Source organism: Fukomys damarensis, unplaced genomic scaffold (genome assembly GCF_012274545.1).
Source record: "Fukomys damarensis isolate Sample0158 unplaced genomic scaffold, DMR_v1.0_HiC HiC_scaffold_38, whole genome shotgun sequence".
Lineage (NCBI taxonomy): Eukaryota > Metazoa > Chordata > Mammalia > Rodentia > Bathyergidae > Fukomys > Fukomys damarensis.
In genome coordinates, this window is record NW_022900950.1 from 3,467,564 (window position 1) to 3,480,015 (window position 12,452).

At 35.7% G+C, this 12,452-nt stretch overlaps 1 protein-coding gene across 4 annotated transcripts in view; it reads right to left on the minus strand.

The window, feature by feature from the left end:
* The window catches only part of Sclt1 (sodium channel and clathrin linker 1), a 168,371-nt gene that overhangs the window by 103,765 nt on the left and 52,154 nt on the right, over positions 1-12,452 (minus strand). The window lies entirely within an intron of this gene.

Sequence of the window (12,452 nt, forward strand, 5' to 3'; positions counted from 1 at the left end):
AAAAAAAAAAAAAAAAAAAAAAAGAAAGAAAAAGAAAACCTTAAGACAGAGCCTATGGCCTGACTCAGTCAGTCTTATATCACTAACCTCTCTGAATAAGAAAGCTCGTATGTGGTCCTATAACCACCAATACTAGTCTGATCTTCCAAGCCTCCATCTGCATTCAGCATAATCCAACCTCTGGTACACCACTAGGACATCTACTACCCCACCATATAACTATATGTTATAATTAATAGCCCGAGCTGACCATATCAATTACCAGGTTGCTCAAGATGCCTCACTGACTCAGCCTGTTTGCTTTTCTGGCCCTCCTAAAATAATAACAATATCATTGCTTAACAAACACTCAGATTTCTGTAATGGCCAACACTTCCCATGTAAGACAATATATCCATGGACCCCTGTAACCAGTCTCCTACTTGCTCAGATTGCCTTCTCTTGTCCCCCTTTAACTACTCGTCACAAAAGATTCTTCTTTCACTGGTAAAACAGAACACTAAATGTCAATGACATCCCCATTACGGGCCCTACCAGCTTCTGTCGTGAGCTGTCCTGCCAGGTACTCTGGGCATCTTGGAGAATGACAACAAGAAACCTTCACAACTCTTTAGCATCAATAACCAATTTTGAAACTCATTCAAGACATTTTCTGACTTTGTGGGATATTCACCCATTTATGTCTTCCCCATAACTAGACTGGCATGTGCACTCTAACATATCTCAGCCCAAAGACAGATACTGTCCCAGGAAGCCAGAGCCTGCCTGTTACTATCGATAAGAGCCTTGATTCAACAACATGGAGACCTAATAATACCCCTGCCTCTCGGTCTGGGTACTGCCACGCTGTAGGGACCAGAATAACAGAACTAGCTAACTCCCTAAGCTATGACAGTTTCCTATCCCAAGATCTCTCTTACAGCCTCAAAGAAACAGCCAACCCCATTCTTACTTTACAGAACCAGTAGACTCCATGGCAGTGGTGACACTTCAAAATCATAGATGTTTAGGTCTTCTAACAGCCGAGAAAGGAGTGTTATGCATCTTTTTAGGAGAAGGATATCGTTTTACACTAACTAGTCAGGCATTGTATGAGATGCGGCAAAAAAAGCTAACTGACAGAGATGCATAAATTGGACATGCATGTCTGATTCTTGGACTGATATATGGAGCTAGGCTACTTCCATTAACTGGCCCTTTCATTTATATTCTCCTCCTCTTCCTCATTGGGCCATGCCTCCTGAAGATTCTCTCAGGATTCCTCCAAAGTCAAGTTAAGGCTATCAGTAATCAGTCAATGTGGCAAATGGTTACTCTGGCCAACCTGCACCATCCCGTCCTCCAAGATCTCTCCCAATTAAAGAGTCCATGCCATCTGCACATCCTCCATTAAGCAATCCTGAGAAACAGGATTGAGAAATGCTGAGAAACACTCTTTTCTCTTTATAACAATAAAGAGACAGGAATGTTGTGCCCACTAGGAAGACCACTGCAAGCCTGTCACAGGAAAAGCTGTTGCAGAGTTCCCACCATTGCAGAGTTCTAGTAAGTCCAAGTGCAGCTATATTTATATTTGCCTTCAATTCTGAGGAATATCTGCACTGCTGCCATGGCCATATTATCTCTGCCCCCAGATTCCTTAAGCCAATGATGTCTCAGAACAATGCCTAACAACTACCTCCAATGCCTGGCAAACATTTCTCCCTTAGAAACTTCGCTCTTTCCTTGATGCTGGTTCTGGTTCCATTGTCAGAATCAGCTTGTCTGCTTTCCACTTGAATGAATAAACAAGCTTCATTTGCTCACACAAGGCAAGCCCAGGTGGCTTCTCTGCATGCTGCATCTCTACTACAGGAGCGACAAGTAATCGCCAAAGGTCAGGTCATAGAAAAATTTATGTCATAATGACTAATGTGGATTATATCATGGAGGCATTTAGTAGCCATTGAGGGGAAGTGATATGATCAGATTTTATTTTAGGAAGATCATTCTGTTGATAGTATGAAAAAGGAAGATGGGAGGAACCAATTTGCAGGGTCCTGCCTCAGCTCAGATGAGATGGACTTAAAAAGGCAACAATGATACAGTGATGGTGAAGTGAAGAATCTGAGGTAATTTATAAGGTAGAGCTAGGAGAAAAGAATCTATGTTGCTTCTTAATTTTCTGATCAGGTATCGGGTGGTACCATTCCCAAATACAGAGAACAGATTCAGAAATTATGGTCATAAGCTCATTGTAGAGCCTTTTGTATTTCTAGTGCCTCTGAGAAACGGATAGATATAATACAGGTAACTTGGAGCTAGAAAATTTAATAAGATCTCATCCTTACCCAGAGACTGCTGCTGCTATCAAAGTATGCATTAGACGAAATGGGTCAAATTGAAACACTTTGAAGACTATCGTGTTGCATCATACTTAAATGGACTGTCTATCCTCAGCACCTGTACATTTTCAAGGTCTCAGTACATATAAACTGATAGACAAGTTATGTATTTCTTTATGTTTGTTAATGCGACCATTTCTTCCCAGCTAAAATTATTTTGAACAAATATTCTGATGATGCCACTGTGCAAAGAAATTAATGTGAATACCTACGAAAATAATTTAGTCAATCCTTATAGCATATCCTTTTACAAAGACAGCACTGGTTCTTGCTAAAAGATAAACAAATGACTATCTTTTCCTTCAAAGGCTTAACAAATGTAAAATCTGAGAACACTTGACATAGAAAATGACTTTTCCCACAACCTAACTGAATTAAGTTATAAACAACATACAGAATGAAAAATAATTCAAAGAAAAACAGCAGGAATTTTAGTTTAAATGATTAAGTACTCCAGTTGATGCATAAGGACAGAAGAGTAAAAATTTGATAAAAATAAATGAGAGAAATCTTTCTACAGAAGGCAAGTTTTAGTTAGGTTTAAAAAAATTAAGAATTTTCTAAGAAACAATATTAAGTTCAAAAAGGAAGGAACCAAAAGATCTTTTCTTAGAAACAGCAAAATGACTACTTGGAACAATTTATACATAACTGGAGGGTTGGGGAGGACTACATGAATAGATGAATGAAGGTTCTTATCAAAATAGGCCAAGGAGTTTTATCTGCTTTGACAGAGTATCACCAAAAACTCTCAAAAATGAAAATGATAAAAACTTTAATTATAAATTCACATGATTTTAGTTTTTTACACATTATCAGACAACAAATGAAACTAATATGTTTCAGTGTGAGTAAAAACGTGTTTAAAGAGTTTCTAATTTAGTTATTCTTGGCATGGTGATATACAGCATCTCATAACCTAAATTCTGGTAATGTCAATATGCCCATCATTCAGAATCTGTCAAATTTGAAAGCAACACCTTTTTCTCTAAAAGAAGCATCTGCTTATCCTTATGTTCCTTCAAATCTGTGACAGGAAAAACGAGCATAGTTTTATGTACACAACCCTGAGCTGCTTAATGTTAAGCTATGGAATACTGTCAGTAAATATTATGGCAAAATTGCTCACGGACAATTCAGTACTTAGGACCTTTTGGGCTTTAAAAATCCACAACTAGCTTTATCAATCTAAATTTATTCATCTCAACTTTTAATCATTAGGCCAAATGTTCATAAGCCAAATGAATCTTCCACACAGATGTCAAAAATCAGCGTATCCACACATAATCCTTTCTTTCTCAATCAATTCTCAATTTTGACTTCCTTACTGCTGTGAATACTGTCAGAGAGCCAGGCTTAGAAGCTCACTAGGTTAGCAATTAAAAGATATTTTGTGAGTTCTAATTTGGCTCTTTTATGAGTTTGTTGTGCAACCCTTGGCAAGACAAATAGTTTCTGAGCTTTTGTTCAGCTTGGTTTCTTTTACAAAACTAGAAAGTTAAATTAGGTGATCATTAAGACATCATCTAGGAAATAAAATCGCGTGATTTTTTTTTTTGAACCTGAAGCTTATATCACCAAATTCTGCCCATTTTCCCATATATAATTTTATATGCATTTTTATTTTTCATTTCCTTTATCATACTATGATTGCAGGTCTTTATAAACCAATTTCCTTATTTGTTTTCCTTTTAGGACCTCTGCTTTCTGGCTTACCATACATATGCTACAAATCTTACATTCTTACTTTTCCTTCTATGCACTCTTTTCAGAGTCTTGACTAGGGTTGAGCTAATCCCATTATTCCATTATCATTAGTTGTAAGACTGCTCTTATTTATTTTTTGTTTCACAATCCCTCTCTTACTCCCCTCTATTTTGTAAGTGCATATTAAAATATGATATAATCTTTGAATATATGACATGCAAAATACAGTTACTGACTATATGCCTTGATGCTAAAGTCATATATTTTAAAATTAAATTACTTTTTACAAGTACATATGGTGCTATAACTCTATCGTTAAATGTAATAACATGTTTGTAAATGATCATAGTTTCCACAGATGTAATTGCCATATTTTGCCTAACCATTCCTTTAGTGATAGACATCTAGGCTGCTTTCAATTCCCTACTCATACCAATAGCCTCACTCCACAGAGATAACTAACTTGAAGTTAAAGTCTATGATTTCTGGAAATGTTATTACTTTACTCTTATAAATACACACATATACGCAATATGTATTTTTTATTATATCTGATTATAGATATCTGTACATATAGCTAAAATATATATCCATAATTGACTGCACTATTATTTACAATACCTGAAATATATATATAATATAAATTGTATAATATTATAATCCTTTACATCTTGCTATTACATTCTACTTTTTTTGACACTGATTATGAAGTATTACAGGTTGAGCACCCCCAATCCAGAAATACGAAGTCCAGAAATATTTCAAAACTGAAAACTTTTTGGGCACTGATGTGACAGACAGCACAAGTGGCAAATTTCACACTTGACCGCAAGTGACAGGTCACAGTTCAAACTCAGGTGAACTAAATATGGTGTCTAAAATTACCTTCAGGCTATGTGTGTGAGGTATATGTAAAATACAAATGAATTTCATGTTTAGACTGGGGCTCATCTCAAGATAGTTCATTAGAGAAAGACAAATGCTCCAAAATTTGAAAAAAATACAAAATATGTAACACTTCTGGTCCTAAATTAGATAAGGAATATTCAATCTGTATCAGATTGTTTTAACTTGCACCTTCCTGACTGCTATGACTTTCTTTTCTTTTCTTTTCTTTTTTGAGATAGGGTCTCTTTATGTGGTTCAGGCTGGCCCTGAACTCACTGTGCAACCCAAGCTGACCTTGAACTCAAGGCAAGCCTCCCTGCCTCAGCCTAAGTACTTGGATTACAGGTGTGCACTGTCATGCCTGGCCTACTATGACATTTGAAATGGGTGTTCACAGCCTCAGCACAATTTTCTGTGGGCTTTTATTTATTCCCACTGATGCTTACTTAGTGAATCCTCAATATTAATCTGTTCTCAGTTAAATGCATAGCAGATGTCTTGTGTTTGGTTCACTTTTTTTTTTTTTGACATGCTGTTTTATTAACAAGTTTTATATTTTAACATAGTCAATTATATAAATCTATTCCTTTAAGGCTTTTTGTAAATCCTGGTAAGAAATACTTTTGTAATATACTGTATGCATTCACCGAAACAAAAATGTCATTTTATTCCATTAATATGTATAATTTTATGTACCAGCCAAAATAAATTTAATTTAAAAATTAAAAAAGAAATATTTCAGGGCCTGGGATTTGGCTCAGTGGTTTCACCTCCTGCTTCACAAGTGCAAGGGCCCAAGTTTGATCCCCAATACTGGGGGGAAAAAAAGGAAATCTTTCCTTAGCACAATGTTAAAGAAAGGTACTCTAATTTTTTAAAAAGAATTTTTAAAGTTTAGCTTTTCACATTTAGATATTTAATCCTTAAAACCATATAAATACTAAATGTGAAAAGCAAAACTTTACAATTTTTTCATTTATAATAATCAATCCTAACAACATTCTTTCCTTACTGATTTATATTGCCCACTCTGTCATAGGCCAACTTCTATATATACTTTTATTTCATTCTATTTGACCAAGATCACTCTGATAATTTCATTTATTATTCTTCTACACAACAGTTTTGCTAACTAGCATTTTACTATTTCATCAAGTTAGGAATGTATCATCAAATCTATCTCACTCATACACACATATAAATACATTTACACATATGTGAACAAACTATAACCATTTTAACACAAATTACACTAATTTCAATTGTAAAGATCTGGGAAGATATTTTTATTAGAAAATTGAACCCCAGACAAGAATAGTAATTCTAAATTTTCTTTTTTTTTTCTCTCATTGAGTTTATTGATACATGTTAGGTATACAGTACAGTTACATTCATCATTTTTGATCTTGTAGCTTTACATGACAGGTCTTGGTTCTCATTTTTCCCCTTGTCCCTGCCCTCCCTTCACCCCCTCCTCCATTCCCTATTTACAAATATTTTATTTCCATTTTTTCATTTTCTCATTTTTTTTGTTTCCCTTATTACCTTTCACCTACCCTTCCCACTTCCCTACACCTTTAGCCCTTTCTTCCTATTTCACATTGTCAATTATATAATTAGGATCTTCTTAAAAAGCTTCTGCACTGCAAAAGAAATCATCAACAGAACTAAAAAACAACCTACACTGTGGGAAAAAATTTTTACCAGCTGCTCCTCAAAGGACTCTTATCTAGAATATATGAAGAACTCAAAACAATCAGCCCCTCCCCCCAAATAAAGACCTGATTCAAAAATGGGCATCTGATATGAACAGACATTTCTCAGACAAAGAAGTAAAAGCAGCAAGTAATCATATGAAAAAATGTTCCACATCACTGTTCATTCGAGAGACATAGATAAAAACAACACTGAGATTCCACCTCACCCCACAAAGAATGGCTGCTAGCAAGAAATCAACCAGTAACAAATGTTGGCGGGGTTGTGGGGAGAAAGGAACCCTTCTCCATTGTTGATGGGAGTGCAGACTGGTGCAACCACTATGGAAATCAATATGGAGATACCTCAAAGACCTGGGATTAGAGGTTCCATTCGACCCAGCCATCCCTCTGCTGGGCATCTTTCCAAAAAAATTAAAAGAATCATATCACAATGACATATGTGCACCTATGTTTATAGTGGCACAGTTTGTAATAGGTAAAACTTGGAAACAGCCCATTTGCCCATCAGTTGGAGACTGGATAAAGAAGATGTGGTTTTTCTATAAAATGGAATACTATTCAGCCATAAAGAATGAGAAATCAGATTCATTCATAGGAAAATAGATACATATTGAAGATAAACTCCTAAGTGAAATAAATAAGTCACACATGTATAAATACTGAATAGTTTCTCTGGTGTGAAAAACTATAATGGTACATAAATTTTCTTCTTAATTGTTCTATAAATCTTCAATCTCTTTGCTGAGATTTCTCATGTTTTTGTTAGGAATTTCTATTTTTTCTTATGCTTCAAGGTTGTTCATGACTGATCATGTATATGTTTTATTGTGGCTATTTAAAAATCCTTGTCAAATAGTTACAACATCTCTGTCATTTTTTTCATTCCAGTTGAGATTTTCTTGACTCTTGGAATTGTAAGTAATTTCTGATAGAAAACTGGGCCTTTGGGATATTATGAGATCCAAACACCATTTAAAACTATTCTGATGTATTTTCTGCGATGCTGTTCATTTAGGGTAAAGGGGGTTGCCTTGCTAAGTAGAAGCCCATGTTCCCCACTACACCGTTACAGGCACGGGTATAGATTGGTCTACAGGTCTTTTCTGTACTATTTGGAGTAGAGAGGTTATTGTCTAAAAGTTTTTTTGTCATGCTAAGATGCCCTTTCTTGGTTCTTTGGCTTGAGAAAGTAGATCTTTGTTGGGCTCTTATTTGTTTTGGGTATGGTACTGTCAGGTTTCTAGTCTTTGCAGTTTCAAGTCTAGTGTACATGAGGCAGAAAATAAAAACAGTAAGAAATCTACCATGGTGTCATTTCTTAGATCTTCAGGTAGCTAGAGGGTCTGTTTTCTTTTTTCTTTTCTAGGTCTTCCTACTTTTATTTTGTACATAATGGCCAGGGTTTTAAGATGTACAGAAGGAACAGGGAAAAACATGTAAAGAAGAAACAGGGAAAAGTACTGTTCCATCTTCCTGTTCATTTTTTAAAATAAAAAATGTACACTATAATTAAAACCCTCATTAAATCTTATTTTACTTCCATAGTTGATAAATTATTGCTCATTCTGCTCAGATTATATATGTTAAATTTGTACTAATATATTGCTTAGCCTATCTGATATCCTACTGCCAGAAAATTAAGTACTTCTACTATGATACTTCTTGATGCCACAAAAATTAGCTTACAAAGGGCATAAATAAAAGTAGAAAGGAAGGATTTGTAGCCATGTTTGGGAGCTACAACAGTTCCTGCTAGTGTGTGTCTATTTCTGGCCTCTCTAGTTTTTAGTTTGTCTACCATGTAACAATACTTTATTTTACTTTTGCTTTATAGTGTATCTTTATATATGTTTTAAGAAGTTTCCCCGTTCTGTGCATCCTCTTCAAAACCATCTTGTCTATTCTTCACCTTCTATACATTTATATAAATTTTAGAATCAGCTTTTCAAAATCTTACTAGGTTTTCATTGGATTTGTACCAAATGTTTAAGCCATGGATGATTATGCTTCTTGAATTCTAAACATGGTAATTACCTAAGTATCCTTTTTGCAACTGATTTATAACCTTTTAGTACTGTCATTAGAAACTGTAGGTCTATGTTACATCAATCCTTCAAAAATTAAGAATTATGGGGCCGGGGATTTAGCTCGGTGATTCCACCACTTGCCTTGCAAGCTTTAGGTTCAATCACCAAAAGAAAAAAAGAATTATGCTTTAGAGCACCAAATGTGATCAACACTTTTAAATGTTTTGTTTGAATACAAAAAGAAAGAGTCTGCAGATCTTCTCTCAAAATCACAATGATCTCTATAGTGGGCGAACAGTCTCTTCTCACCCCTAAATTCACATCTGCCTAAAACATTACTTGACAATATAGTCTTTTTAGATTAAAGGAAAGATCTCCAAGAGGAAAAGGTACACAGGAAACAGATACGAGGAAGACAGGTTTGAGATAGTGGCCACAATTTGAGAAATACTGCAGGTCACCAAAAGCTGGCAGATACAATGAAAGATTCTTCCCTAAAGAGCTCTCCACTGGCGCTTCAGAGGGAGAGGAAGAGAAAGGGAGAAAAGGGGAGAAGGTGGGGGGAGTCCCTGCTGCTGAGATTTCATATTTACAGTATCTAGAATTAGAAGTGAATAAATTTCTATTATTTTAAGTCATTGCTTTTGTGGTAATTTGATATAGCAGCCCTAGAAAACTAACATAACCTCCTTTTTGTTAACATCAATGTTCAATTCCCAGACTCTTCCTACTCTATCAATCATCAGCACTTGCTTCAACGATCTTTCCTTTCTCCTTCTTATGCTTCCCTTATTCGGCTTTTAGGACCCTACACTTCCTAGTTTTCCTCTTGGTCTCTTCCCAGCTTCTTTGTTGATTCCTCCTCTTTTCCTTTACTTCTCAATAAGGAAAGCTACAGAGACCTCTCAGACCACAGCAATGACATTTTGCCAGTTGCTTGAGGAGAACCTTGGCATTATCTCTGATGCCTTAATATCTCTCCCCATTGCCTCCATCCAACTTCAGGGGATCTTCTTGGATCTACCACACAAAACATTAAGTAACACATAGAATCCAGCCACATCTTACCATAGCTCACTGTTACCACCATGGTGGGGTCAATGTGATATTTTGCCTGGCTTACTGCAATAGGCTCCTTTACTGGTTTCCCTGCTTCCACTTTTGCCTCTCTGCAGTCTACTTTCATTATGGTAGCCAGAGCTATGTTCTTATGAAAGTATAAGGCAGATATGCCAGTATTCTACTAAAAACTATCCCCATTTCATCTACAGAAAAAAACAAAGTCCTCACAGTATCAGACAAGGTCCTGTATCATCTCGTGTGCCACTCTGCATAACCTTTCTGATCTCATTTTCTATTATTCTCTTCCTTGCTCACTGTGGTCCAAGGATACTAGCAGGAAAGACTATAAATATGGCCACAAATATCTCCTCTTCAACGTTACACCTCTGCAAGATGACACTGAAAATCTTCCCATCAAGACAAGTATTTCCCCATCTTCTAAAGTTGGGTTGATCTGCTTTGCCATGAGGTGTTAATAAACATGATTCAACAGAGGCTTAAAGAAATTTTTGCATACAGGGTTTGCTCTCTTGCTACTCTTGGGACCTCATCATCAAGCAAAGGACAAAGACTTTTATTGTTATCCTGGTGAAGTCCGGCAATTGCCAGACAGGATGGCCAGCACAGCAGAGTACAATACGATCACGCTAGTGTACACAAGTTCAGCAGATATCAGCCTTGCAGCCCGAGATAAGGAAATCAGCTCTGTGGGTCCCCAAAGAATAATAACCAAAATAAAGCACTGGTATGAGCCACAGCATTTTAGATTGGTTTGTTACTCAGAAATAGAAAACAGACATATCTAGCTTCCTTGCTGTTATTTCCACCTCTGCGATTTCTATTTCTTTTCTTGCAATACTATACTGTACACCTAATTTATTTATATCTTTCACACTTTTGTTCAACATTCAACCTCTCAATGAGGATTACTCTGAACACTAGGTTTAAAAGTGCAACAATATCACCCCAAAACATCTTACCCTGATCTTTTTTTACTTTTCTGCAACTCTTATTATCTATTTAATTATTATTTGAATATTGTATTTTTATTGTCTGTCTACTACTAGAAATTGTAAAAAGAGAAAATCCTATAACTGTACTGTACTGTGAATTGATGTATCCCATGTACCAAGATCAGAGCTTTGGACATAGTAAATGTTCACTAAGTGACTACTAAAGAATGAATGAGTTCAATGTTCTAAAGGTATCGAGTGGTTAATCACATTATTCATATCCTCCATTATTACTTGTTCCTGTTTATCAGTAATTATGAGAGTCTAAATTTTTACAAAGATTGTAGATTTGTCCACCATGCCTTATATTTGTTTTAGCATCTAGTTTTTTGCTTTAGCATCTAGTTTTTTTGTTTGTTTGTTTTTTGGTTTTTGTTCCAGTACCAGGGATCAAACTCAGGGCCTTGCACTTGCAAGGCAGGCACAGTGCCACTGAGCTAAATTCCCAGCCCTAATATCTACTGTTATTACTATAAAATTATTTAAAGAAAGTTATATCAAGCTCATTATTAAAAAATGTGACCAAGATGGCTTTTATTTTACTTAAATGTCCTAAATCAGGTATGTTTCACCTTAAGTTTGTGAATATTAGCAACAAAATATTATTTAACAACTTAGGAGTGTTTGTTACACACTCATTATTATAATGTTTTCTAATTCTAATGTAAATGAATAGGCAGTCCTTAAAAGTTATTCTACTAATTCTGAATAGAAAATAATAAGAGTAATAAACATAGTACATATCATATGATAATACTACATATGTAACATTAACTGATAATATTAACTTCAGCATTAAAAAAGGGTATTTATATATATATATTCATATATCAATAAGTGAAGAAATTCAGCTACTAAAAAGTGTTTATATTATCCCAGTTTTACGCAAAGATGTAAAGATACACACACAAAGATAAACACAAACCTAGGTTATACATTTAGTTAATCATAGTTCTCTCTAAATAAGTCATGAGATTTTTAATAACAGTCATGAGATTTTTATTTTTCTCTTGTGTTATATCATAGCTGTACAATAATCTTGCCCCAAGTGGCAAGGTTAGAGCTTGTAAAGCCCTGGTATTTCCTGAGTAATTTTTATCATTTATGTTAAGACAATGGACTATACCTAAGTTTATGCTAATGAAGAGACTCATGGTTGGCCCCAAGATAGCTACAGGATGGGAGCTGGCCGTGCTGGAAAGACACCCATGTGATTACAGGATTGGGGCTTTGACCCACATGATAAAGGCCCAACTTCCTGATCTTGAGGGAAGTGGGTAGAGCAGAGATTTAATTCAAACTGTGGAATGATCTAGTCAGTGGTATACATATAATAAACCCCAGTGAAAACTCTGGACATAGAGGCCTGAGTGAGCTTCCTGGCTGCTAAACATACTGATGTGCTAGGAGGGTGACACAACTTGATTCCACAAATAGAGCAGTGAAGCTCTGCATTTGGACCCTCTGAGGTATCGCCCTACAGCAATGATGCTGAACCTATAGCACACGTGTCATTTGTTTTTCTTTTAAGACAAAAGACTTTAATGTCTGAGTCGTTTTTCTAAACTAAAACCTCAGTATTCAGGTTTAAGTGCAGTGTTGGCACTTGGCGATAAACAAGTGGGTTTTGGGTTGCAGTGTGAGCACTCTCTC